We start from the raw sequence: 27,207 nt of genomic DNA on the forward strand, positions 1-27,207 counted from the left end.
AGGCTGCTCTTCCCCTTTATTGTGCCTTAAATGACCGATAGTAAACCAAAGTTGTTTCAAAGAGAAAAAAACAAAAAACAAAAAACTGGAGTGTATGTCACCTAACAAGCTATGAAACCTGTGTTGATGTGGGACCACAGATTGTGCTCCTGTACAGACTGGAACTGGAGACTGTGAGCCCCTTAGCGCCTAGCCACCAGGGGTGTTTGAGAATTTGACCTGGGAGGGCTAGTTCCCTCTATGATGGAGTTAGAACACAACAAATCTGCCTCATTCCTCTGCACCCCAATTTGGAATATGTAGACCTAAGATTTTGGCTAGTTTTCAAGCAATCCTAATAGGAGGGTCAAACTTTGAGAGGTGTTTACAGTGTAGAAATCTGTAGAAACTGGTGTCTAATTGGATGGGAGAGTGAGGTTCACTAAAGGCTCTGAATTTTCTGCCTCTAGAGCCAGGGCAGGTAATTATGATGGGAAATATCAGAGGAGTTGGGGGTGAGGGGGCGTTACTTCTGTTTATTTTTTTGGTGTGAGGCTGAAGTGAGATTGCTTTCGGCCTTCCAGTAGAGAGTTTTAGACATCATCAGAACACACAAGTAGCAGGGTCTTCTTAGCAAGGGGATTGGATCTGGATCTGGAGCTCAAGAAGAATTTAAAGCATCATTGTTGTGGTGCTTAGCATGGCAAACATGAGCAAAATTTCTACGTGATCAATCCTGTAACCTCTGTAAATTATATAAATTAACCTATATAAGTAGCTCATCGTGGTTTCCACATTTACAGAGAGACACAGGAAGTTAAGCAAATCTCTTCTCTGCCTCAAAGACTTGAACTTCTCACATTTTCTCCATCCCACACTGCGTGACTCTTTTATTCATCTTTTGCTCATTTCCGAAGGAATAACAGCTACTTCCAATTGTTTCTATATCCTTCGAGCTCCTGATCTACATTTACCTGTTCACTCGTAGCAGATAACCTAGAATCCTAATTTAGTGATAGGATTAAGGGATTTAACCTGAGCTCCAACAGCTTTCATCCTATCCTCAACAGTGTCTCTGTCTTGTTTCTGATGTACTTTTTTTTGGTGTGTGTGTGGGGTAATTAGATTTATTTATTTAATCTTTTTTTTTTTAAGTGGAGGTACTAGGGATTGAACCCAGGACCTCATACATGCTAGGCATGCACTCTGCCACTGAGCTATATCCTCCCCCGCTGTTTCTTGTTTCTCAATTATCCTCTCTTTTATCTCATTAGGGTCCCCTCAAATTTTATTCATACTAATCCCATCCACTTTTGCCCTAGTTTTTATTTCTGCTCACAGCCTCTGAGAACTTGCTTCATTAATTAACCCCTTTTCTTGATCCTTGACTCTCTTTATTCCTGCTCACAGTCTCTGAGAATTTGCTTTATTAATTAACCTTCTTTCTTGACCCTTAATTCTTTTTGTCTACACAAATTATGACTAAACCACCATAGTGTCATTTCTTGCTTCAGTTACTATCCTATATTTCTTCTCTTTTATTCACACTTGTGGCTTTTCTTCCCATCTTCCCATTTACTTCTTTTTTTCCTCTGCTAGACCGTGTCAGAAATTTTGTTTTAAAATTTATTATATATATATTATACACACACACACACACACACACACACACACACACACATACATATTGAAGTATAGTCAGTTTACAACCACTTACTTCTTAGCTCTGATAAGTATTCCCACCCCATGGTGGTGCCTCATCATTTCAATTATTCAAGTTTAAGCACCCCGCTATCCAACCATTACCTCTACCCTTCCAGCAAGAGAAAACCAATCCCAACAACCCTTCTGCTTAACGAGACTGACAAGCCGTTGATCCCACCACCTTTTTACTGTCCTTTACCCTCTTATGTCCTTACCTCTCTCCTTGCATAGTCCATCACCATAATTATGCTCTTCCTTACACCTGCAACTCCCTAGTTCTATTTTCTTTGTTGTGCTCGCTTAGCAATACCTCAAACATGATTAAATCTAACCCTGCCTACCCCATGCCTGCAGGCACGGCTGTGGCATGCTGACAGACCCATTTAAAATTCATGACCGCTAACCTCCAGTGGGCCTTCTGCTGCTCAGCATTAATACTGTATTCCCCTTAATCTCTTCACTTTCCCAGTCTCCTAAACGTTTTTAATATTTTCTTCACAACTCTTAAACCCCCTAAATTTTCTCTGCATTCTCTCAGTTCATAAGTTTGCATCCTTATTCACTGAGAAAATAGAAGCAATTAGAAGAGACTGTCCATAAGCCCCCAATACTATGCTGACCTTGTTAAAATATAATTTTCAAAAAGTTAAAATCATGACTCATATAAATATAGAATAAAAATTTGTTCAAGATTTATTAACTAACTGAGGAACCAATAAAATGATAAAGCTGATGCAAAGAACATTTGAGGAACAGGAATTGATATATTTAATCAGAAAAGGTGCTTTAAAAGTATTATAATAAAGAAGGAACCCTACTTCAAAAAGACACATGCATCCCAATGTTCATAGCAGCACTATTTGCAATAGCCAAGACACGGAAACAGCCTAAATGTCCATCAACAGATGACTGGATAAAGAAGATGTGGTATATTTATACAATGGAATACTACTCAGCCATAAAAACTAACAATATAATGCCATTTGCAGCAACAGGGATGTTCCTGGAAAATGTCATTCTAAGCGAAGTAGGCCAGAAAGAGAAAGAAAAGTAGCATATGAGATTGCTCATATGTGGAATCTAAAAGAAAGGAAAGAAAACATAAATACAAAACAGAAACAGACTCATAGACATAGAATACAAACTTGTGGTTGCCAAGGGGGTGGGGGGTGGGAAGGGACAGACTGGGATTTCAAAATTTGTATATACTGACAGGCATATGTAGAATAGATAAACAAGATTATACTGTATAGCACAGGGAAATATATACAAGATCTTGCGGTAGCTCACAGCAAAAAAAAAAAGTGACAATGAATATATATATGTATGTTCATGTATAACTGAAAAATTGTGCCCTACACACAATTTGACACAACACTGTAAAATGACTATAACTCAATAAAAAAAGTATTATGATAAGATTGCTAGGGAGAAACAAAACTAGTTAATGCCCTACAAGGCAAAAAAAAAAAAATCATAACCAATGAGGTTATCTTTTCAATAGGACAGAAATCATCTGTATTTCTCTCAGGCAAGAACTATTTGCATTGCTGTAAGTTTTCTATAAGAAACAGGGTGGTTAAATATCCTAATCAATAATACATAGAAAGTTACAGAGCTACCTCCCCTTAAAACATGAGGTAACCCCCAGGGGGCCTGCTGACAGAGCACAGCTCTTCACTAAAATGATACCCAGTACTTCTGTTAGCCTATTTCCAAATGCGGGATGACTTTTCTTAACAATCTACCTATTTACAACTGTGCCCATGCATTCTTGCCTGTCTTCTAGCTACTAATGATAACTCTCTGTGCTCTTATTCAAGGCCAGCCATTCCACCTGTATATCATATCCCATCCACTTTGCCTACTCAAGGATATTACACTAGTGATTCTCTTTTTTGTCTCCTGCATCAGTTTCCCCTCTCTGTTCTATGTCTTCTTTTAGCAGTAAGACATGCTCTTCCATCTCCAAAACAACCTCTCTTGATTTCACTTCTACCTGTGGTTACTTTTCCATTTCTCACTTTATCTTTATAGCAAAGAATTAATTGTCTACAACCATTACCTCTAGTTTATCTCCCCCTAGTCCATGAACCCACTGGACTCAGACTTTAAGTCTCACCACTTGCCTTATACAATTTCATATTTTTTAAAGAAGATTCTTAAAGAAACAAGAAAATATGTATTTATGTAGTCTTTTATATCAATCCATTTCCAGTGCTCTTCATTTCCTCCTGTGGACTTACCATCTGATGTCCTTTCCTTTCAGCCCAAAGGACTCCCTATGGCATTTCTTATAGGGCAGGTCTACTAGCAACAAACTCCCTCAAATTTGTTTATCTGGGAGTGTCTTAATTTATCTTTCATTTTTGAAGGATACTTTTGTGGAATATAAAATTGTTGGTTGATTCTTTTTTTTATATTACACTTTGAATATTCCATTCCACTGCCTTCCAGCCTCCATTGTTTCACGTGAGAAACCTCCATTGTTTCAGATGAGAAATTAGTCGTTAATCACATTGATGCGCCATTATACATGATGGTAGTTTTTCTCTTGATGCTTTAAAGACTTTCCTTTTGTTGTTGGTTTTCAACAGTTTATATCTTGTGTTTAGGTGTGGATCTCTTTGTAATTATCCTAGTTGGGCTGGGTGAGCTACTTGAATATGTAAATTAATGATTTTAATCAAATTTGCTATGTTTTTGGACATCATTTTTTCAAATATTTTTTTCTGACATTTTTCTTCCCTCACCCATTACATGTACATTGGTATGCTGTTCCACAAGTTTCTGAGGCTCTGTTCACTTTTCTTCAATTTCCATTCTTTTCATTCTTCAGTAGATAATTTCTGTTGATTTCTCTTCAAGTTCACTGATTCTTTTTTCTACTATCTTGAATCTGCTTTTCAGCCCCTCTAGTGAATTTTCCATTTCAATTATTGCTTATTTCTACTTCTAGAAATTACATTTTAAATTCTAAAAAAAATTTGTTGCCTTATTGAGTATCTTTATTTGTTGATTTATTACTGTCCTCCTTTATTTTGATTCTTTAAACATTATTTCTTTTAGTTCCTTCATATTTATAATAACTCCTTTGATGTCTTTGCCTGCTAAATCCAATTTCTGGGGACACTGAGATACATCTTACTGACTTCTGCTTTTCCTAAAAATGAGTCATACTTTCCTGTCTCTTTGCATATTTTATTGAAAACTGGATTTTTAAATACTATACTGTAGCAACTCGGGATTCTGATTTTCTCCCTCAAGGCTGTCTTTTGTGCTTGTGTGTTCAGAAACTTACTTTGGTTAAATCTATGAAATCTGTGTCAAGTGTGTGGCTGCTGGTGTCTCTGCTCAGTTTATTTTGTTGTTGTTGTTTGTTTTTATTTTTAAGTCTGGCTTCCTAGGAGTCACTCTTGTATCTGAGTAGCCTAATGGTCACCCAATGTTGGGATAGAAATTGACTTCTGTCCTCTGATAATTGATTTGTGTGTGTGAGATAGGAGGGAAGGGGGCAAGGCACAGCCATTCAAGGAATGACAGCAGTTAACACAAAAATGGTGTAAGATTCAACCCCCAGTAGGCCTTGAGACTCAAGGTGGCAGGAGATTTGACTTCTAGTAGACCTTGGGCTTGTTATATGCTCATTGTAATATTAACTAACAAGGTAAATGGCACTCACACGGGTGTCATGACAGCTCCAGGGCTAATCATAAAAGGTCAAAGAGTGGGCAATGGTCAAATTTCTGGGAATCCCAGCCCCTTCCTCAGGGTAGTTAGAATGGTCCTCCCACTTGTTAGCATGTGAAGCTACTGAGCCCATAAAAACCGGCAGCACAGAGCCCCATGGCCGCCTTTCTCGCTCCCTCGTCTTTGGAGATGGCTCACATTCTGTCTATGGAGTGTGTATCTATTTTTACTTTAGCCTGAGCACCACACATCACGGCCTTTCTCTTGCCTTCTGAAACAGCCTACACTCTATTCAGTATTTATCTCTCTAAATAAATCTACCTTTACTCAACTGTGGCTTGCTCTTGAATTCTTTACTGCGCAAAGCTAAGGACCCACACTTGGCAGGGCATGTCCTAGGGACTCAGCCGAGACCTGGGACACAACCCCTCCTCGCACCCTACGTTCATTTTTCCTGTATCATGTGGCCAGGGGAACATATTTAAAGTTCAGGCTGTTTCCAATTCTACTTGGGCTTTTACTTTTACTTTCCATTGAGCCTTTTCATAGCTCCTCCATGCATGAATTCTCAAGGTCAGCCAGGAGTATGTGATTATCTTAGGCCCTCTGCTCTCAGCTGCAACTGCGCACACCCTCAGCTGGGAATACTCTCCTCCCAACCACAACCTCAGGTTAGCAGAATCGTAAGTCCTCTTCTGCACCAAATCAATTGCGCCCTCTTTGACTGTGGCAGCCAACCTGCTGGTCCTCACAGCATCCCCCAGCCCTGGCAAAATCTCCATGCTGACTGGGCTTGGGGGAGGGCTGGAAAGTGGGAGCATCCCAAACAGGGATGCCACAGATTCCCACAATTATTATTGAATTTCTGCAGTTGTTCAAGCACAAACACTTATCAGATTATTCTATGCCTTTGGCCGATTTCCAGGTGCTAAAAATGACTGTTCTCATTGATTTTTTCCAGTTTTGTAGTTGCTTTTGGGGGGGAGATGATTTACCCACCTCCTCACTCTGCCACACCTGGAAGTCCCACCCACCTCAACAAATATTTGATGAAAAATAAGTGACTAAACCCTGTGTTATCTGTCTTCTACCTCTATCACACTACTGAAACTGTGCCATCAAAATATTATCAGCTGCCTCCCAGGCACTAAAACAGGCTTTGAGTAAAACAGACTTGGGTTGAATTCCAGCTCTGCTACTTAGTAATTGTGTACTTGGATACTTACCTTCTCCAAGTCTTGGTTTTTTTTCTTTTGTTAAATGGCCAAAACAATGCCTATGGTGTCATTGTGAGGAGGGTGGGGTCTGAGTAAGCATCTGGGTGGGACACTTCAGGGTTCTTTTCCAACACAGTGTTTGTCAGAAGGCCTGAGCTTCTGTTCAGACTGAGTCTGGAATGCCTCTTGACCTCTTTTATCACCTTTACACTCAGTGGAGACAACTGGTGGGAATGCAAGGATAAGATCATGAAAATTCTTTGAGGGTGGATTGATTACACACAACTATAAAGTATTATTATGCCTTATTATGATGTTCTTTGGGAACCTGAAAAAATCCCTCTCTGGGAAATTCTGATCATAGCAGAATTTTTTAAAAAAGGGAAGCTACTGAAAATTATTCCCCTAACTTACTTTTCCCCTGGCTGTTTTAACCATTATGTTAATATTTTCTCAATGATCAGTACCACTGGTAAATCCTTCTTAATTACAAATTCTCATGTTTTTATTTTATTTTTGACTTTTTTTTAAACTCACATTTTCAAGTATTTCTTGTAAGAACTGAAGGGCATGGTCCCCCAGATCGGAAATAAAACATCAATTTGGTGATTAAAGATGGAGAAAAAGAAACATGACCAAACAGAATGCTTGGAATATGAAATAAAAATAGGGTGGCAACGCCATCACTATTTAGGGCCTTACTGAAAATTCAGCTCTTTCTGCGGGAAATGCATGTTTAAAAGCAGAATAGAAACAGTTGCTCTTTCACATTCTTTTAAATTTCTTCCTTTTTGTCCTCTCTTTAGTCAGCCAAGAACTATTTATCATTCACTATTGTTACTTGCTTTTTCACGTGTCAGCCAGGCTGCCAGCTCTCTGAAGGCAGGTGCTACCCCTCTGTAGCCACCCTGATGCCTGGCACTGTCCTTGCTATCACCTGCATTCAGCAGTTATGCTCCTTTTCACTCGCTTACTCAGAAACCTTCAGTAACTCTCTACTGTCACTAAAAGTGGTCCTCAGATTTTTTGGGTGTGTATGTGTGCCTATCAGGAAACTCATGTTTGCACACCCTCTCTCTAATAAACACACATGTAATTTATTTTTCAATTATTTATACACTATTCTAATTTTTTTGTATATATTATAAACATCTACCAATATAGAAAGTTTAAGAGGATGACGTTTAAAAAGTATGAACAGAATTTGTAATATTTTCTCTCTGTACCTCTTGCATACTTCACTCTGGAGACCACTGTTCTGCAGGATAAAATTCAAGTTTTTAAAAACCATAGTCTTCAAACTGGGACCCAGGTAACTTGAGAGCACAGAGCATAGACAGCAGTAAGGGGCTCAGTTTCCAGATTCTAAACAACCACTCCTGGATGTGATCTGCCTGGGAATGGCTGACACTGAGGTGATTTCTCTTTTCCAGCCTCCCCTTCCCAACAGCTCTGACCCTTCACAACAGAAAGGCATTCTTTAGTCATCCTGAACTGTTGAGAATGCATCACACCTGAGGGAGAATCTCTTGGGAGCCAAGTAAGAAACTGACAGTGCAGCACCTTATTTCATCCCCTCAACAAATTCCAGCCAGCTTCTGTGCCTTGGGCAGTGGCTATCCTAGGATCAGTAGTCACAAGGGAAGTGGTGGAAGTCCTTGAAGTAACAGTGTTTTCAATTGAAAACGAAGCTAAGCTTTTCCCAAGAGAAAATTAGTCTATTTAACTGCCTAGGTTAGCCATTGTAGACCAGTTCTTCTAAGTGATCTTTCCATAAGTGAAATGAGCTAGATCTGGGACTCCATGTTTTTGATGAGTCTATATGCAAAGCACTTATCTGATATATAATACACCAGATAGAAATGCCATCATCTGCAACTATTTCAACTTTTTTTAAAAACATGGAACGCTTCATGAATTTGCATATCATCCTCGCACAGGGGCCACGCTAATCCTCCCTGTATCGTTCCAGTTTTAGCGTATGTGCTGTATACCCTCAAGTGAGCACTATTTCAACTTTTGATGACCACCGCCTTACACTAACATTCACAATGTTCATAACCACCCCAGACTCTTTTCCAGCTTATCCCCTGCCAGTCCCTCCCAGGCCTCGGCCAAGTCACACTCATACTCCTAGACACTCCTTCAGATCTGCACCTGTGTGTATGCTCATGCCAGTTCCTCCATCAGAAACACTCTTTCCTCCCATATCTGTATGTGGAATTCCTACCTAACATCTTCTTGGTCTGAAGCACTAATTAGGCATTGAGGATGCAAAATGAACACAACAATAGCCTTGGCCCTGTTTTCACAGGATTTAAGAGTCTAGTATGGGAGACAGACAGAAAAGCAGTGACAATATGGTATCACAGAGCTACAATGGGAACCATGAGGTGGTGGGAACTAGCAGGAGCACCCTCCCTTCACCTGGGGAGGTCAAGGAAATCTTGGAGGAAGTGGCCAGAAAGCCAGGACCCACCAATGAGCAGGCATTAACTTGACATTTTGCAGGGAGGGAAGAGGAGAGGACTGATCGTAGCTGAGAGAACAAAAGTGAGCTGAATTGACATTGTTAAGGCAAGTCCTTTGTGAAAAAGAAAAAAAAAAAAGAGGTAAGTCCTCTGTGAAGTCAGGATTTGACCATGAAAGACACACTTACCTAACTCTAGGATCCAGACAGAAATTTTTCCCAAGTTCAATCTGTTTCATGTTTTTGAAAGCATGGTCATATTCTCTCAAAAGCCCGATTTAGAACAGGCTAAAAGTCAAGGGAGAGGTCATCTCTAGAAAAATTTTCCCTTGTTTTTTGCCAAATACAAAATATTTGAACCCCAAGCTCAACTGTGGAGGGAATGGGTAGACTTTTTATGTTGGGTTCGCCAGAAATAGTGCTCAATGAATACTCTTAAGGCATCTGTGAAGAAAGTCACAGGTAGGTGGTACATGTGATTCTGTTCTGAGGGTGGAGGAACCCTCTAAAGAAACAAGTTAATGAAATAAGAAAAACCTCAGAAGAGAAAACCTCAGTTTCCAGGGCCAAATGAAAGGAAGAGAGTATGAGGGCTCAAGGTATCTGGCTCTCACTCCTCACTTCTGAGCCCACCCTGTACTGTCCCAAGCCAGAGGCCCTGAAACCACCTTCACCGAGGGATGCTCAATTCTCCACTGTGTCACCACCCACACTGATCTGTTATCAAGCTATTTATTTCTGTGAGTTGTAGAGTTTCCTCTACAAATACATTAGTAGAAGAGAGGTATAACAGATGTGACATCAGCCATCCAATATTTCCTCTACTGCTTACAATTTGGTACCCATTAACCCTTTGTTCATTCAAAATTGAAAAACAATCAATCTTCAAGTTCTCTGATACAGTCCTTCCATGCATCATTACAATGGATTTTTATCTTATATCTCATCCTATTTTCTTAGTTGTTTATCTTCTTCAAGCACCTATATGGAGGGTTAACACTTTCTCTATGAAACTATTCACAATGGTAGTAGACTCAGGTCTCATCCACGAGGGCTTCATTATTGAAGCATCAAAGGATGTCCTTAAAAAACACTGACTGCATATGGAAGTCACATGACATGGACCCCAAAAACTACATAACCATTTAGGTTCCAGTAGGTTATATTGTTGGTAAAGCTACTTCATCTCTTTCTGGAAAACCATTATAAGCTCATCCCAGAACACAAAAACTCATTTCCGTTAGAATGTTATTATCAAGCTCTAAAGGGTCACAACTATTATAACATTTCTCCATTACAAATGTTTCCTATCAGTGATACCATATTTTTCCAGATGGGTGGGCCAACTGTAATTCTGCTCTAAACTTCTGCTTCCTTCCAGTTCCCCAAGCGGTTTCTGATTATGGCTTTTAACAAAGTTTCCAACAATGGTGAATTGAGGTTTGTATTGAAGTATGTATATAAATGTGTTTGCAAATGGGTTTAGACCCTTGTTAAAAAGGGCCTGAAGTCTCCTAAACAGAAAAATCATCAAGTAAATCAGAACTGACATAAGAGTTTGGAAAATGGTAGTAGAGCTTAGTGACCTTATATCAAAGCATGGCCAAGGCCACATTTTAACACCTCCTGACTCCCATATTAATTTCATTTCTGTATCCTCTTCATCCTTTAAAATCCTTCCACTCAGCAATATCAGTTCCATTCAGGAGAACAAATATATTGTGACTTCTGTTTCTGATACTTCCCTGTGTTCAGTGATGGAAAACAGTTTCAGTTTTCAGCCTTGCACCTGAGAACCGTGCAGGTGTAATGAAATAACTTAAGCCTCATCTTCTCCTGAAGCCTCAGGTTTTCCTAAGAGAAAACACATATAGCACATGCCAGTTCATTTAGGCCGGAGGGCTGCTCAAAACGGAGTCCATTTTCTTGTAGGGGGTCAGTTTAGTCTCTTTTTAGGTAAGCTGACTGCACATGAATGCTACCTTGGTGGCAGAGCTTTCCCTGGGCAAAAGGTCGGCCTGTACCTGTAACCCAACCTCTCCTTCCCGGACAAAGTCTTGCAGCGTCGTGGCGCTTCCAGCAGATGGCGCCGCAGCTGAATTTTCGCGACCTGCTCTCTAAACCTAAAGAAGAGTCTGGAATAACAGGAAGAATTTTTTTTTTTTAGCATTCCAGTTTTCAACATATATTGCTTTCTGTGTCGGGCCAGAAGCTCTTTCTAATTGACTAAGTTGAAATGCATTTGAGATGTTTAAATAATCAGTAATTACGCAATATCAAACTTTTTTTTAAGAATTTCCACTCTTTCAAAGGTCTCAAGAATCAAGTTTTCAAGTAGCATAAACCGTCACAAGAGAACAGTGGTTCAGAACGTTAATAGCACTACAAGAAGAAACGCTGCCTCAAAAAAGACCAGCAAGGCGTGGCAGAGAATAACCTCGCGGGGCCGCAGCGGAAGTGACCTTGGCGGGCGGGGCAGCGGCCGCGGGCGCTCTGAAAATAGCGCCGCCTGCTGGTGAAAAGGGAGAAAGCTCAGATCTCACCAGAGGCTGCGGCGTCGCTCCCTGAGCCACTTAGTTCGGACAGACATTTCAAACACGTTTGCACTCAAGATGCTGCACGCTATGCCCCCTACTCAACAAAACTGAAAGTAATGAGCAGAACCAGAGCAGCCTTTCTGTCGAAAAGAGAAATCTTAGGGGCCTGTTGTGGTGGTTTTGAGATATGAATCTTTCAAATGCTTGACTGTTGTTAATACTTCCTAAAGCTAAAGAGTGGATTTGATTTTAATAGTATAATTGTTATTTAAAGCAATCATAAAGGAGAGTGAAAAATAGAACCTGATCGGGGCTCTCTTTCACTTATCCCATCTTGCTTCAAGTTATTTACAAAATAGTAAAAAGGTTATCAGAAGCAAATTGACAAAAAGGGCAGAGGGTTGAATTACAAGTTGGTTGTGCTTATCACTTTTTATTGTGGCCCCTCATTTTTATTCCAGGATCGTTGCAGTGCCATTTCTAGAGTCCCTCCTCCTCTCCCCACTTCCTTTTCCTCTTCACTCATTTGACAGGAGCCTCCGCAATCATCTGCTTAGAATACGTCATCGTCATCTACTGGGAGAGAATTGTGGTACCACCTTTCTCCCCCTATGGCTGAAGCCCACAGAAAGAAGATGACGATTGCGCTTCAGCTTTCGAGCCAGCGCGATTGCCAGGAATTGTAACCTGCAAGATGATGAGAAAGTGCAGTTTCCCCCTTCTTACGCTGCATAGAGCTTTATGTTGCCCTTCATTAAGCTGATGCTTTCTCCTGCAGAGCCCTGTACTTCACGTTGCCCAAATGGTGCCCTAATAACCTCTTCGTCCCTTCCACTTGCAAAAATTCAGTGCATGAAATGTAAGAATTATACATCCCCCTTTTTCTTTTAGTAAGGGAGTGAAGGCCCATAGGTGGACAATTTCATTTGGACTAGTCATGCTGTTTATCAGGTCCCTGTTCTCTGACATGAAAATTCCTATTTCCCATCAAGGCATAGCTGTAGGCATTAATTATAGGATCTGGTTCAAAGCAGATGTGCAGTAGCACCAGAAATTAGGAATCCAACTGGAACAGAAGCTTCTTGAGGGTCCCGGAGCAGAAAAGTTGGGCCCTCAAGTCCTGTACAGTCTGAATCCAACAAGATGAGCACTGAGAGCTCAGTGTGTGGAGGACAAAGGAGAATAATGGATATATAGTAACTTAGTCAATCAGGGAAAGGATCCAAGACATGCCTGACTTTTGTTTATCTGCTGAGAAACAGAAGGAAATGAGGGGAATGTCTCCCTAAGTGTTACTGTGTTATAAAAGTGTCCTTTGGGGAGAGGACACAAGAACAGGGCTGCTGATAACAGTAATAATGTGCAGGCAGACACATATTTCCCCACATGTCCAAAACTGCTGAACCCAGTGTGACTAAACTAATCATCAGGGACACAGCACTGAGCCTCTCCTGCTGCAGTCCTCGGTGGGGATCGGCTGAGACAAAGCGAAGTGGCTTCTCTGAGGGGGATGGGTGCCTGCTTTCTCTTTGTTCTTCCTTGGAAGATGGGCTCTCTCTCAAGTCTTATACACCAGTGGCTTTCACCTCCTGAAGAAGGGCAAAATAAGTTAGTTGTATCCTAATAATGCTTTGGGCAGCATATTTTTGGAGCCTGGAACTCACTGTGAAATGTAAGATCAAACTCCTTTTAGGGTTCTAACACGTACATTTTATTCTGGGTTTCTAGTCAGCCATTTCAGAAAGGTGCCTCTCTTTATCAAATACAAATTTTCTCCTTCTGAAAGCGGTATTGGAGGAGAGTGTTCTGAATCAACTTAACCTAATAATTACATGTCCTGCACCTTACTTTTAAGAATCTCTTCTCACAGGGGTATGATTTAATGAGCAAATTCCTTTGTCTGCTAAGAAATCCTTTTGATAGTAATAGGGGTCTCTGAGAAGTCACACCTTTTTGCATTGTAAGTGATTTTTTTTTATCATAAGAATGATTTAACACAGCTCCTTTAAAAGTAAAAAGATTTAGTATTGTCTATCCCTGACTTAAGTGAGGAACTAAGACAAAGGGTGTTTGTCCCTGTACCAGGAATAGGCCTGCCACTCCCCAAGCCCTCAGAGCATCTGCTCCCTGGACTGATGCTTAAACCAAAAGCCACACATGGCTTCTGTGCTTGACAGCTGAGGTGGCCTTTTATATCTAGTTGGAATTTTAGTTTGGGTCAGCTGGAATAGGTCTGTACACATAACAGAAAATGGGCTCTGTTGGTCAGAGAAAGCTCTGGGCTGATAAAGATGAGGCTGACATTTTGGAAATACATTTTGTTTCATTTCCTGGGAATTTACCCCCCCAAATAAGATAACTTTAATCCTTTCACATGACATCCTCAGGCCCTTTAAGACAATTCCTACTCTTTTGGGATTTTATCTGCATACTAAATACCAGTTATTTTGTCTGGAGTAACAGAATATCTGCATATTTCTGCTCAACCAAGACTTGGGCCCTGTGGGAGCAGCTCTTTTCTCCCAGCTCCTGGGGACCTCATTCTTCTCAGCACTTTAAAGAGGAAGTGAGAGCAACCCTCAGCCAGGAAACCAACCCAGCATCAGGGTGTGATCTGATGGCTCAGGTTCCATAGGTGAGGCCCAGGCGAGCTTCTAAAATAATTCTGAAGCTAGACAAGGAACGAATAAGCAGGTGTTAAAGGATTAGTCTTATACCTTTGTAATCAACAGAAAATTTTGATAAAATAGCACTGGGCATGTATATCCACAATACTACCCTGTGTTTATGTTATTATCTGTTACCCAGAGAGCCTATTACAGAATGTCTTTCTTCTGACAGGTTCAAAGTTCTTTCCAGGGTTAACCTCATACATTCAGGCACTTTAATTTAACAACTAATAAACACTTTGAGGGCAAGAGCCCCATCTTGCACTTCCTTTATATTTCAAACAGTACCCAGCAGGTTATTAGACATGCAGTAGGCATTCAGGAAATATTTGCTTTTATATATAGAGAGGGAGGGAGAGAGAGACTAAAAGAACAATGACTGTGCTTTAATCCCTGGATGAGACCTGCTTTTATTGTCACATCTGAAGAAAACGGATAGTGACACTCTGTAGACAGAAAATGGAAGTGGGGATATTGCAACTTCTCTGATAATGATGACAGCAGCTGACTTTCCTATATACCAGAAACTATATAAGTACTTTGCATACATTATCTCATTTAAACCTCACCAGAGCCCCACAGGCTAAGTTTACTATTATTATTACCCTTATTTTACAGATGATAAAACATTACTGAAGCCACACAACAACTAACAAATAGCCACATCAGGACTTGAATCCAGAGATAAGTCTGCAAAATGTCTGCTTTTAGGCACATTCCTGTTCCAGAATATCTAATAACGACATTGTTCCATTTACTAACTACCCTTCTTTGAGGGACTGTCTCACAACATAATATCTGACGTGGGAGGGAGAGAGGGAAGACGGTGAGCAAACACAATGCATAACGTGTATGTCTCAGTCTGCAGGGTTTTGACATTCTTTCCTATGCACTATCTCATTTAATCCTGACAGCACCTTATCAAGTATGTTACTATTATCTCTTATATAAAAGGAATGTATTTCTGGAAAACAGGCAGTTTTGGTTTTTTTTTTAAGTAAGTGCTAAAATTCAGAAGCCAAGAGGCAGCAAATAATCTGCTAACACTGTGCCCACCCTAGGCCTCTCATCCCAGCTCAAAGTGTTGGCGTGAGTGCTTCCTACATTTCTTCCCTTTCTTACTTATTAACACTCCAAAGAGCCATAAAGGTTATGCTTGACTCTACCTGCCCCAATAACACAAATATGATCAAATGTTGACTTGCCATGACACTAAGCCATTTCAAAAGCAGAGGCAAAGTAGAGAGGAAACAATAAAAGGGAGAGTGCACGGAATACTATGTAATGTAACAATTACAAAGAATGATTTAAACATGTATCATGAAAGGATCTCCATAAGACATAGTAAGTTAAAAAAAAGAAAAGAAAAGAAAAACAAGTTGAGGGATTAAAAAGTACATCACAGTGTTATTTATGTATTAGAAAGATACAAAACAGTATAATACAGATACACACACATAGAAAGCAGTTGGTTATACTTCAGATTGATAACTGTTTTCTCTGGGGAGTGGACTGGGGCCAAGGTGAGGTGCATAGTATTGGCAGACTTTTTCTTTCTCTTTTTACAAGATAATTTATTCAAATAATGTGTATATAACAGAAAAAAGAAAGAAAGGACAGAAAAGAAACACGTGATGTGTTAGAAAATAAAACGCTAGCAACATGCAGTAAAGTAAGTGGTACAAATACAGGAACTAAAGTCCACTGCCTCATTTAGGTCCATAAGAGACCAACAGAGTTGAAGAGAGCCCTCATGTTAGCATTATTTTATGAATTGGATGATTTTTAAGAACATATTGTCTCCTGACTCTACCAGAAATACAGTGCTGAGAAGTACACTAGGCTTGGAGCCAGACGACCTGGGTTCCAGGCCTGACTCTGCATTTCCCTGTAACCTTGGGCTAACTTCTCAGGGCCTTAGTTTCTTTATCTGTTAAGATAACAGTAACATACTTAACAGTGTTTCAAGGATTAAATACAGTAATGTACAGGAAAGAACAGCAAAATCGTGGAGACTGAGACTTATAAATTGCATTTGTGTTTACTCTCTTCCCATTCCCTCTCTCCCATTTCAGAGAATTTTTTTATACGCCTTTAAGATGTCTGAATGTCCCACAATGAGACAGAGTTAACAAACCATTAGTCTTCAGTATAATATTTGCTGATAACAGGGCTTTGTTATTTGAAGCTTTAGGTTATGCAAATGCATAGTTTTTAAGCTTCAATAACCAGTATTCATGTATTTATTTTAAGGAGTATATTTATTTGATTCCATCTGTAAAATAAACTCTTTTCTTGTAAAACCTACTTTTGATACAAGAACTAAAATATCCAAATCAGAGAGGCCATTTAAAGTACAAGCCAAAAATGCATTACATTTTTTTGCATTTTAAAATTGCTTATTCATGGTGCTACTAAAATTTCAGGCTATTCTGAAATTTCGAGAATCCAGTTATAATTCTTACTATAAAAAGGGTTGCAGAAATTATAAGAGGAACACTAATATTGCAATATAATTAAACACAAAAGAGAAACATGAATAAATTAATAAGTATCAGTTGCCTACATACAGCACCATATCCACGCCGCATGATAGAACTATTTTCAATTACAGCCTCACCTTTGAAACAGAGCCAGGTTCTCATCTGTTTTTGCTGGATGTGTCTGTGTTAAAAGGCGCAGGGACCTGAAGGTTTCTGGTGAAGTAAATAAGGATCCAGCTTAAGTTGCTTTGCAGTTTGAGTTCAGAAAGGATCCATTTAAAGGAACCAATTCCAAGCACACAAAGCCCACATCCCTCCCAAGCTCCTCCACCCCATTAAACTGGGCTGTCATTTTAGAGCTGTCGCCCATTGTTCACATTCTTCTACTCTAATTAGACTTGACAGATTGCTCTTTCTAGCTAGACTGGCTATTGCCAAGAACAGAGAGAAGAGATGAGGCTGACCTTGTCTTTATGCCCTTGGGATCAGTGCCCCACCCCCCATCCTAGTCCACAGACACAGGAAAGCATCCCCAGCAGTTCAAATCTGCTCCCCTTGTCCTGCAGCCTCCTTCTTACAGCCCACCTGGCAGTCTCAGCACCACTGACTTTTCTTATTTTCAGTACTGTGGGATTCAAACCCTCGGAGGCTGTGCAAGTGGAATAAGGGTGCACTAATATCTTTCATACTCCAACCCTTGGTTCTTCCCTGCAGGCCTGAGGGGAAAACAGTTCAGCTTTTCTAAAGGGAAAGATACTGCGGTTCCACCCGGGAGCAGGAACTATTGATCGCTGAATAAAACAGAGCTCAGGAAGGATTCAGGCCCTGGTGCTGCCTCCACGTGTCTGAAGCAAATCTCTTACCCTGCTGACCTCAGTTTCTGTAACTGTAAAATGCTATCAATAATTCTTGAACTTTTATCATATCAAAAAAATGTTATACTGGTATTATAGAAAAATTAGATAATAAAATTATGGAGCTGGAAATGATCTTAGAGATCATCTAATCCAATATCTTTGTTTGGAAGATTAAAAAACACAGGCCAAAAGATGGAGGTGACGTGCACAGTGTCGTGAAATTAGTTCATAGATTTTAAACACCTGGTGCTGAACAAGTCTTCTAATTAGCTTTGTTACTGACCTGCCTTTTCCCAGTTTATGCTATGCTTGATAATAAACCTTATTGGCCAGGAAAGCAATTTTCTCCAAGGAAGGAATTCCCCCCACCCAATGACTACGTTTTCAGAAATGTTCCCTTTACTGAGAATCCAGTGGTTTTGTAATAGAACCTGAATCACTCAATGCCACATGCCTCTCATAGCAACACAGGATGAAACTCAGCAGGCTGGAGGTCTGGGGCCCTGTCCTCAAATAAAAGCGGCCCTGCCTTTTACCTAAGCCTAGATGTGCCCATAGCCTCAAGAGCTGTGAGCAGGAGAGATTGCTAGGAATTTCTTCCTGGAACAAATCTAGTGTTTCCCAGGTTGTAATGTCAACCCATTCATTTATCATTCATTCACCTACTCACAAGCATGTATTAAAAGCCCATTTTTTGCTAAGCCCATTTTTATAAGCCCATGGGGGCTGGTAAGACTACTATGAGTAGGACCCAGTCTCAAGGAGCCTCAGAAGGAGCCAGCAGTGTAGACACTTATGTGCAGGAGAGCACATAGGGACTAGGATGGAAGGAGGAGATGGTCAGTTTGCTTTGGTTGAGGTTTAAAGAGCCAGAAAAATGTCATAGAGGAGGTGATAATTGACCTGAGCTTTTGGGAAATGAAGGTTATTTTCCAGGTGGAAGTGAGGCAAGTACATGGCATTCAGACAGAGAGTGAGCCTGCTATTTAGGGGAAGAAAAAGAAGATTTTGGTCTGCACAGGATGGGGAAGCATCAACCAAAAATGAGATTGGAAATTTAGGTAGAGATCAGTGAAAACATTGTATGACATAGGAAGAAGTTTAGATTTTACTGTGGCAGTTCATGGGAATGTTTGAAGACTTTCAAGCAGGGAAGTAATGTGATCCAAACTGCATTTTAAAAGATGGCTCTGACGGCCTCCAGTGTGGAGGACATAAAGGGGAAGTGGTGGGAAGGAGCAAGTCTCAAGGCAAAGAGACTTTAGGAGACAACTATGAAAGTTTAGGAAAGACAAGACAGCTGACTCAGTTGCTTCAAAAAGTCAATGAGAAGAACCAAAGGGAGGGAACTGTTTTACTTTCCAAGAGGCTTCAACTACATGCAGTGTGTGGACCTTGTTTGCATCCTCATTCAAACAGATCAGCTGTAAAGAGAAAATTTGGAAGACAGAGTATTAGGTAATATTAAGCATTCTTGCTAATTTTATTAAGTATGATAATGCCACTGTGGTAATGTAATATAACAGCCTACTGAAGTGTTTGAGGGTGAGATGTCACGATGTCTGGATTTGCTCTAAAATGTAGAAATGACAGCTGAAGTAGCTATGGCAAAAAGTTAATAATTACTAAATCCAGATGATGGGTATGTAGGAGTTTGTTACACCTATGTATATTTAAAAGTCTTCAAAATAAAAAGCTAACATTTTAGGCAAAGGATAATGAGACACTAAATTAAAGAAGTTAGAATAAAAATGGGGAGGAGAAGAGGGCTATGAGAGATAGTAAAAAGGCAGAATTAACAACACTCAGTAACTGCTTATAAGTGGTTGTTAAAATCGAAGAGTTGAAGTGACTTCCAGGCTTTCATTTGGGTGCCTGGGTAGATGGGAGACAGTTTACTCTTTCAGGCATGTGGAATTGAACTTTGAGTGAAACACTGAGTTAGTGCTGTACAGTAGGCAATCAGATGTGTAGATTTAAAGGTCAGAAGAGAGCCTGGGGCTGGTGGTGTGGTTGTGAGCTGTCAGCTCACAAACACTTGGCTGGTGATTCAAACCACTGGAAGAGCATGGCAGATGAGAAGGGGAGATGGCTGAGGAAGAAGCCCAAGGCACACCTGCATCTAAGAAGGGGGAATAGGAAGAACTTGCAAAAGAGACAGAAGAATGGCCAGAGAGGTATGAGGAGAAATAGGAAAAAAATCATTTCTGGAGAATCTGTCAAGAAACAATGGGTCAAAAGAATCAAATGCCCCAAATTAAAATAGGAAACCCACTGGATTTAGCATCTAAATGACAATTGCCAAAGAACTTTCAGGAGAGTATAATGTGAAGAGGAGAGAGTAAGTGAAGCCTGGAAGATGAGGGAGGTCCTCACAGGAGGAGGGAGTTGGCAGGAAGGTGGCTAGAAATGGTTTGCCAATAAGCAACCTCTGGTCCAGTGGGGTGATCAAGCATCTCTGCTCAATTTAAAATACAAAACAAAAACCTCTGTTCAAAGGAGCTCAGTAGATGTGAATTCCCAACAGAAAAAAACCCTCCAAATTTTAGTTAAGGCAAGGAGGAGGGTATGCTCTTCAGTGGTCTTTCAAATACAGTTCTCTCCACTAGTGGCCATCTTCCAGGTATCATAGCTGGAAAATGTTTATAAAGTATGACCGTGGTCCTGTCAAACCCCTGCCCTAAAACTTTCATTAGCTCCCAATACCTACTGAATTAGGTATAACACAGATATTGAAAGCCTTTCCATAATCTGATCCCAACTTGCTTTTTTCAGTCTGACCTTTTTGGATTTGTTTGCTTGTTTTTGCTTGTCTTGCTTTATTTTATTTTTCTTTTCATGAACCTTCCTTTCAGGATGCCAGGCTATTTGTATTAATTATATGAATTATACTACATGACATATTAATTATTACATACAATTCTATGAAATATTTAAGGAAAAGGGCTGAGAAGTATCTAGCATATAGCAGCATTCAACAGATAGCTTTTGAATACTGAACTATGTCATATTCCCCCCAACCATTTCATTCAGTTCTCTTTACTCTAAAGTATCTTTCCAAATTTCTTCATTTCATACATGCATACGAATCATGTATGATTCAGCTCAGGTGTCATCTATTTTAGGAAGTGTTTCCTGTATTCTCAAGCGGGGCTGTGGGTGACCTTGTCTGGGCTTCTGCATCAACTCCACCTCTCTTGATGCTCAGCCTACTAGATATGCTTTTATGTCTGTTTCTCTCATTAAAGTATACATTTCCTGAAGATCAAGCCTGATTTTTTTTTAACATATTTATAGCATCAGTACCTAGTGCAGTACATGGCAGTATATATGCTTTAAAAAAAGATGTATTGAACAGACCTTCACTCCCTTTCCTCTTTTCTTTAACTTCATTTTTGTATATGTGATACGGTTTCTTATATGATATCCCTGCTCTACTCCTGAATGGAAGTGAACGTTATTTTTGTCACCACAGTGTCCCTTCCTGTGCTTCTGGCAACAGGTCTGATTTCTGTTGTGAGTTCTCTGGTCTTGCTCTTTGTGATCTGGATGGGGCTTCCCCAACTCCTGGCCCAAGGGTGGAGGACAAGACACAGGCCTAAATCAGCCTAAACTGGCCAGTTATTGTCCCATTTCCTGTGGTCTCACTGGTTTGGATGAGCCTGTGCTCTAAACCTTTCCAATCCCAGTAAATCTCAGGACTTTTTTCAGAATTATTGAAAGAGGGATTCTTCCCTTTCTTTCCTTCTTTCTCTCTCTCTCTCATTCTCTTTTTCTGCTGGACATGGAGTCAATAGGGTGCAGGGCTGCTGTAGGCATTTTCATAACACAAGGGTAAAAACCTGTTTGAAAAGAAAGGCAATGCTTGAAGGGAACACAACCAGGAGAAAGTAAGAGGAAGAAACAGAGTCCTGGTGATGGAAACAGAGCTGAATTCAGCCATTCTTGGAAAGAAAACTATTGCTTGTCAGTTTGTGTTGGGTCTTCTGTCATTTGCAACAAAACCATCCTAACAAATATATCATTTGTGCATAACAAGTACATTGCTTGACACATGAGATTATTCAATAAATAAATAAATAAATGCGGTTTAATAGATAAATAAGTTGTTGTGGGGAACAGCAATTGTATACTTCTACAGAGCAATTTGGCAATATGTATCTACAGCCTTAAAAAAGATTATCCTTCTGGAGATGGATGCTGGTGATGTTTGCACAACACTGTGCATATCCTTAATGTCACTGAACTGTACACTTAAAGATGGTTAAAATGGTATACTTTATGCTATATATTTTATCATAATAAAAAAAGAATAAAAGAAAGAAAAAGATCATCGTTAGACCAGAAATAAAGGTTTATAGCCCAGTTAACATATGAAAACATAGGGACAAGAAAGTTACTGCACTGTACCTACCACTAATACTAGTAATCATGCTTTACTTTTATAAATGTATCATAAGGAAATAATTAGGTAAGTATAGAAAGTATGTTTATTTGAACATTATCTATAATATCAATAGGGACTGGCTAATAAAATTACAACATATTCAAGTAATGGAATATTACATAGTCATTAAAATAAGGTAGATTTACATGCCACTTCTTATAAATATATATGTCAGAGTGCTATAAATATTAGAATTATATTAATATCAAATGGTTTCACAAAAATAAGGCAAGATTTTTATAAGATATATGAATTAGAACCAAATGGTGGGAGGGAAGAACATCATTCAGTGGCTGGTAGGAGACAAAAAAGCTCACTCAGAAAAAACTGACCATATTTCATTGAATTTCAGATACCACTGGCTGTAAGATGCTTCCTAATTTCAGAGATGTTAAAAGTGAAAAATTATATATCTTAGAATTAACCACATAGACTATGTTTAGGGGCAGAAAATTATGCAGGCACATAAATGGGATGAAGAGAAATAGGACAAAAATTTAAACTAAAGTAAACCAAAAAGGGAAACCTTTTTATGGCTTATAGAATAAAATTATTTTATACCTAGTGAAAAGAAGTTAATGAAAGGCTTTGAGGAGGGGTATAAAATGGCCATGAAAATCTTCACTGAATGTTAGTTTTGTAACTAAACTAAAGGAAGCAAACAACTCTTCCTGCTAATTCGGACACTGCATATTAGGTAACAGTCGGTGTTAATCCATTTACATTTTGAGATTTCTTTCTCTATGTTTTCTTAAGTTGAGGCTAGGCTTGTAATTTTAGCTTCCCCTTCTGTTTTAAGAAGGGGTTTGGCAGCTGAAGAGAGGTAAAAAGTTATGGGAGCAACAAATTGCTATTCAAGGAGAAAGTCAAATGTCTACATTTTTCATGTAAACAAATTTAGGGAACTCAGGACTTCCCCTAAAGAGTGTTCTGTGTCTCTTCCCATCTTGTTCAAAGTGGCCTCACAAGTTAGGAATTTGACCAGCTGTCTATGGGGAAATCGGCTTTAAAAATGTCAAGCATTCTCTCTCTCTCTCTCTCTCTCTCACACACACACACACACACACTCTCACAGATTTCAGTGCTTACGATACACCATACGTATGCTATTTACTCACGTAACTTGTTCCTTATTTTCAGTTATTTCTGTCCTCTGTAAAGTGGGAAGCATTCGGGAAGGCAACTGCTTTTAGTTATTACTAAGACTCACAGTGAGTTCAAGTCAGGTGCCCAGGACCACTGCCACCAGCAACTACCGTATCCGGAGCATCATCCTAAGGGCCTCCCATTTGACATAATTACTGACCACAGACAGAGGGACCTGACCAAAAGCCACAGGTGTGGCTCTAGGCAAAATGCACTGGAAAATAAATTTACTTCATAGGATATCAGATCTAGAAGGAAACGTAAAGAACATGTAAGCCCTGAACTCCTTAACCTTTTTTAAGCAACAAACTAGTCTTTGGAGCTTTTGAAACATCTTGGGGTGAGGTCCCAGGATTATATATTTTTCAAAAGACTTCACAGGCAATCCTGCTGTACATTAAAGGCTGAGAATCACTGTTTTAATCCCATTCCTCTTATTTTACAGATGGTGACCTGAGGCCTGGAATGGTGCTTGCTTGCCCAAGATCACACACCTGGTTGAAAGCAGAATCAAGACTAGAATTCAGGGGGGAGGGTATTGCTCAGTGGTAGAGCACTGTGTGTAGCATGCACAAGGTCCTGGGTTCAATCCCCAATACCTCCATCAATCAATCAATCAATCAGTCACCTCCTCTCCCCCCAAAAAGCTTTTATGTAAAAAAAAAAAAAACCTAGATTTTAAATCTGGTGATTCCTGGCCCACGGTCTTTATTCTTATACTACCTTCCTGCCCCACTGACTGTTTTCCAAATATTTACTATTATTTGTTCCTAATACATTTGAAAATGTGTAGTTTAACCATTGGTTATCTAATTACACATCATAGAATTGCAAAATCCAATATTTATGAAAGAAGCCAGTCACAAAAGACCACGTATTATCTGATTCCATTCATATGAAATGCCCAGAATAGGCAACCTCATAGTGATAGAAGTAGATGAGTAAATTACCAGGAGCTGGTGGGGAAGGGTGGAAACAGGGACCGCTTTCTTTTGGGGGTGATGAAAATGTTCTAAAATTAATTGCAGTAATGGTTGCACAACTCCGTGAATATACTAAAAACCACTGAATTATACACTTTCAAAAGGTGAGTTGTATGGCACATGAATTATATTCCACTAAGATTGTTTAAAAAATCTAGCACTAACTTACTGGATTCTGAAAGATAATTAAACATTTTTAGTTGCTCCATTCTTCAACATTTCTCTAAAATAATAATCTGCCAATGGGTATTATCCTTAAATCTAGTTTATCCCTACTTACATGCATTTCCCAGTGCCCTTTACTCCCCAAAACAGATTAATCTTCCCAGAGTTCAGTCTGGCATCTAGGATCCTTGTCCTCCATGCCACCAGACCCTGTGCCTTTGCTAAGAATGTGCCTTCTACTGACAAGGCCAAATTGTACATTCAAGGCCTCATTCATAGTCACCTCTTCAAGGGCCTTTCGTCTCCCCTACACTCGAGGTGGTCTGCCTTCCAGGGTGTAAGAGGTGACATTTTGACTAAATGTTTTGATATCACATAACAAGGTCATCAGACTTCCAGCCGGAAATCTTTGGGCCTTTAGAACCCACCAGTGACCTCTTTCACTAAGTTAATGCCACATTTAATTTTTCTTATTGCATCACCCCAGGTCTAGCTCCAAATTCTGTATCTTTTACTTTGTTTCTTGCTTTCTTCTGCCCATTATGCTATCCTTCCCTTCCCTTTGTTCTCATCTTCTCTGTTTATATCTGTCTAACTCTTGCTAAATATTCAGAACTCTGGAAAAATTGTCATCTCTTCCAGGAAGGCTTCTCTGACACCTCTCTGCACCCTTAGGATGGTAGCCAAACTACAGTAATGGCAAGAAAGTATGGAGAAATGGACAAATTTGGAAAATATTAAGGAAGCAGAATTGATAGAACTTGCTAATGTGAGATAAAGGTAAAAATAAATCATAAAGTTAATACAGAATAAACAGTGAATTTGAAAATAGGAATTGGTAACAATTTAGTGTAATTTCACATATGTTTTTCCAAGCTTTATGTTATCTACAGTTTTAATAAGATGGATCTTTTATACCTTGTCAAGTGCATATCCCTTAAACAACCCTTTTCTAATGTTGCTTTATTAACCTAAGGCCTTTAATGACTCTCTCCTTGCTGATGCACCAAGCCTACACTCAGCTTTGCTTTAAAGGTCTTTATAGCTAGTCCAGCCCTTCCCCAGCAGCTCCACCCAGCTTTGGTCAGGCTGAGACTAGAGAGAAGGGGGCAGAGCATAGCCATTTGAGGAATAACACAGCAATTAACACCAAAATGGTGGAAGATTCAACTCCCAGTAAGCCTTGAGGCTCAAGATGGCGGGAGATTTGACTTCTAGTAGACCTGGAGCTTCATTAGATACTCATTGTAATATTAGCATGGTAAATGACACTCCCACAGGCACCATGACAGCTTCGAGGCTGACCATACAAGGTCAAAGAGTGGGCGGTGGCCCAATTCCTGGGAATCCTAGCCCCTTCCCCAGGGTGGTTGGAATGGTCCTCCCACTTGTTGGCACGTGAAGATATTGAGCCCATAAAAACTGGCAACACAGAGACCCATGGCCACCTTTCTTGCTCCCTTGTCTTTGGAGATGGCCCACATTCTGTCTATGGAGTGTGTATCTACTTTTACTTTAACCTGAGCACCCAATCCCCATACCTCATGGCCTTTCTCTTGTCTTCTGAAACAGCCTACACTCTGTGTAGTATGTATCTCTCTAAATAAATCTACCTTTACTCAACTGTGGCTCGCTCTTGAATTCTTTACTGCACGAAGCCAAGGACTCACACTTGGCAGGGCACATCCCAGGGACTCAACCGAGACCTGGGAGATGGCCAACCTCCCATCCCACATTCATTTTTTTTCCTATATCAAGGCTGGCTGCTTCTCCTCCTGCACAAGTCTTGCTCATTCCTGCTTCTAGCACTTTTGTCACCTTTTTGTCTGGGTCAGGCTTTTCCCTACCCACATCTCAAGGGCCATTCAAGGCTCAGCTTCAAGAAAACCTGCCTGGCTGGTCATGTCTCCCTGTGCCCCTTGAACTCCTGAAGCATTCATAGTTGATAGCATCCAATTTAGCACTTAATTATATATGTGCATCTAACATAATTTACTGTTGTTAACATGTGTTATTCATGTTCCCTCCAACTAGATTATAATTTACTAAGGGTAGACCATGATGTATATTTTAAGATCATAAGTTCTGAAATCATACTATGCTCAAATCCTGGCTCTCCTACTTGCCAGCTAACGTCATTGGGCAAATGGCTACCTTCTCTGTGCCTTGCTTCCTCATACTTAAGATAGAGATAATAAAAGTACCCATCTATAGGAGGGGCTATAGGTCCAAATGAGGCAAATGCCTGGCACGTTGTAAGAACTCAACATGAGCTATTACTATTATCCTCCACATTGCTTAGTATATCACTGACACTGAGTAGATGCCTAAACATTAATTTTTGCTGATTTAGTAGGTTGCATGTAAATTTCTTTTAGATGCTTAAAAGAATCAGAAACTCTTGTGCTGAGGCAAAAAGGGTGTATTTGTACAGACAATAACTATTTTTTAAACATTTATCAGGACAATTTTACTTCCCAAGTTTTGAGGAGCATCTCACCATTGCCCCCATGTATTCCCTCACCTGGGTCCTGGAGCCCAGGTGAAGAAATCAAGAGGATTATCTCCCTCATTTCATAAGAAAACAGGGAATAAGCATTAGATGACAAGATAAAACTCAGATGCCTGGAGTATTCTGAGTGCCATGTACCAGCCATCTGCTGAGAGTCCATAAAGAGTCCCCATTTGTGTGGTTTTTTGGTTTTGATTGTGTGTACCCAAAAGAAACAAACAAATTACTGAATTGGCCTATTGGCAGTTGAGGCGACAGTATGTCTAGCAGGATGCAAGACAACAATAAAGATGAGAAGAAGGTAATTAAAGACCCAAGGCTGAGCTCTAGACACACACTATCATTATA

The 27,207-nt window shown here is 39.9% G+C and overlaps 1 long non-coding RNA gene and 1 pseudogene across 1 annotated transcript in view; both read right to left on the reverse strand.

The window, feature by feature from the left end:
* Positions 1-27,207, reverse strand: part of LOC140700131 (uncharacterized) — an 83,184-nt gene that overhangs the window by 3,485 nt on the left and 52,492 nt on the right. The window lies entirely within an intron of this gene.
* Positions 8,486-8,598, reverse strand: LOC116282727 (U6 spliceosomal RNA; annotated as a pseudogene).

This window comes from Vicugna pacos, chromosome 12 (genome assembly GCF_048564905.1).
Source record: "Vicugna pacos chromosome 12, VicPac4, whole genome shotgun sequence".
Classification (NCBI taxonomy): Eukaryota; Metazoa; Chordata; class Mammalia; order Artiodactyla; family Camelidae; genus Vicugna; species Vicugna pacos.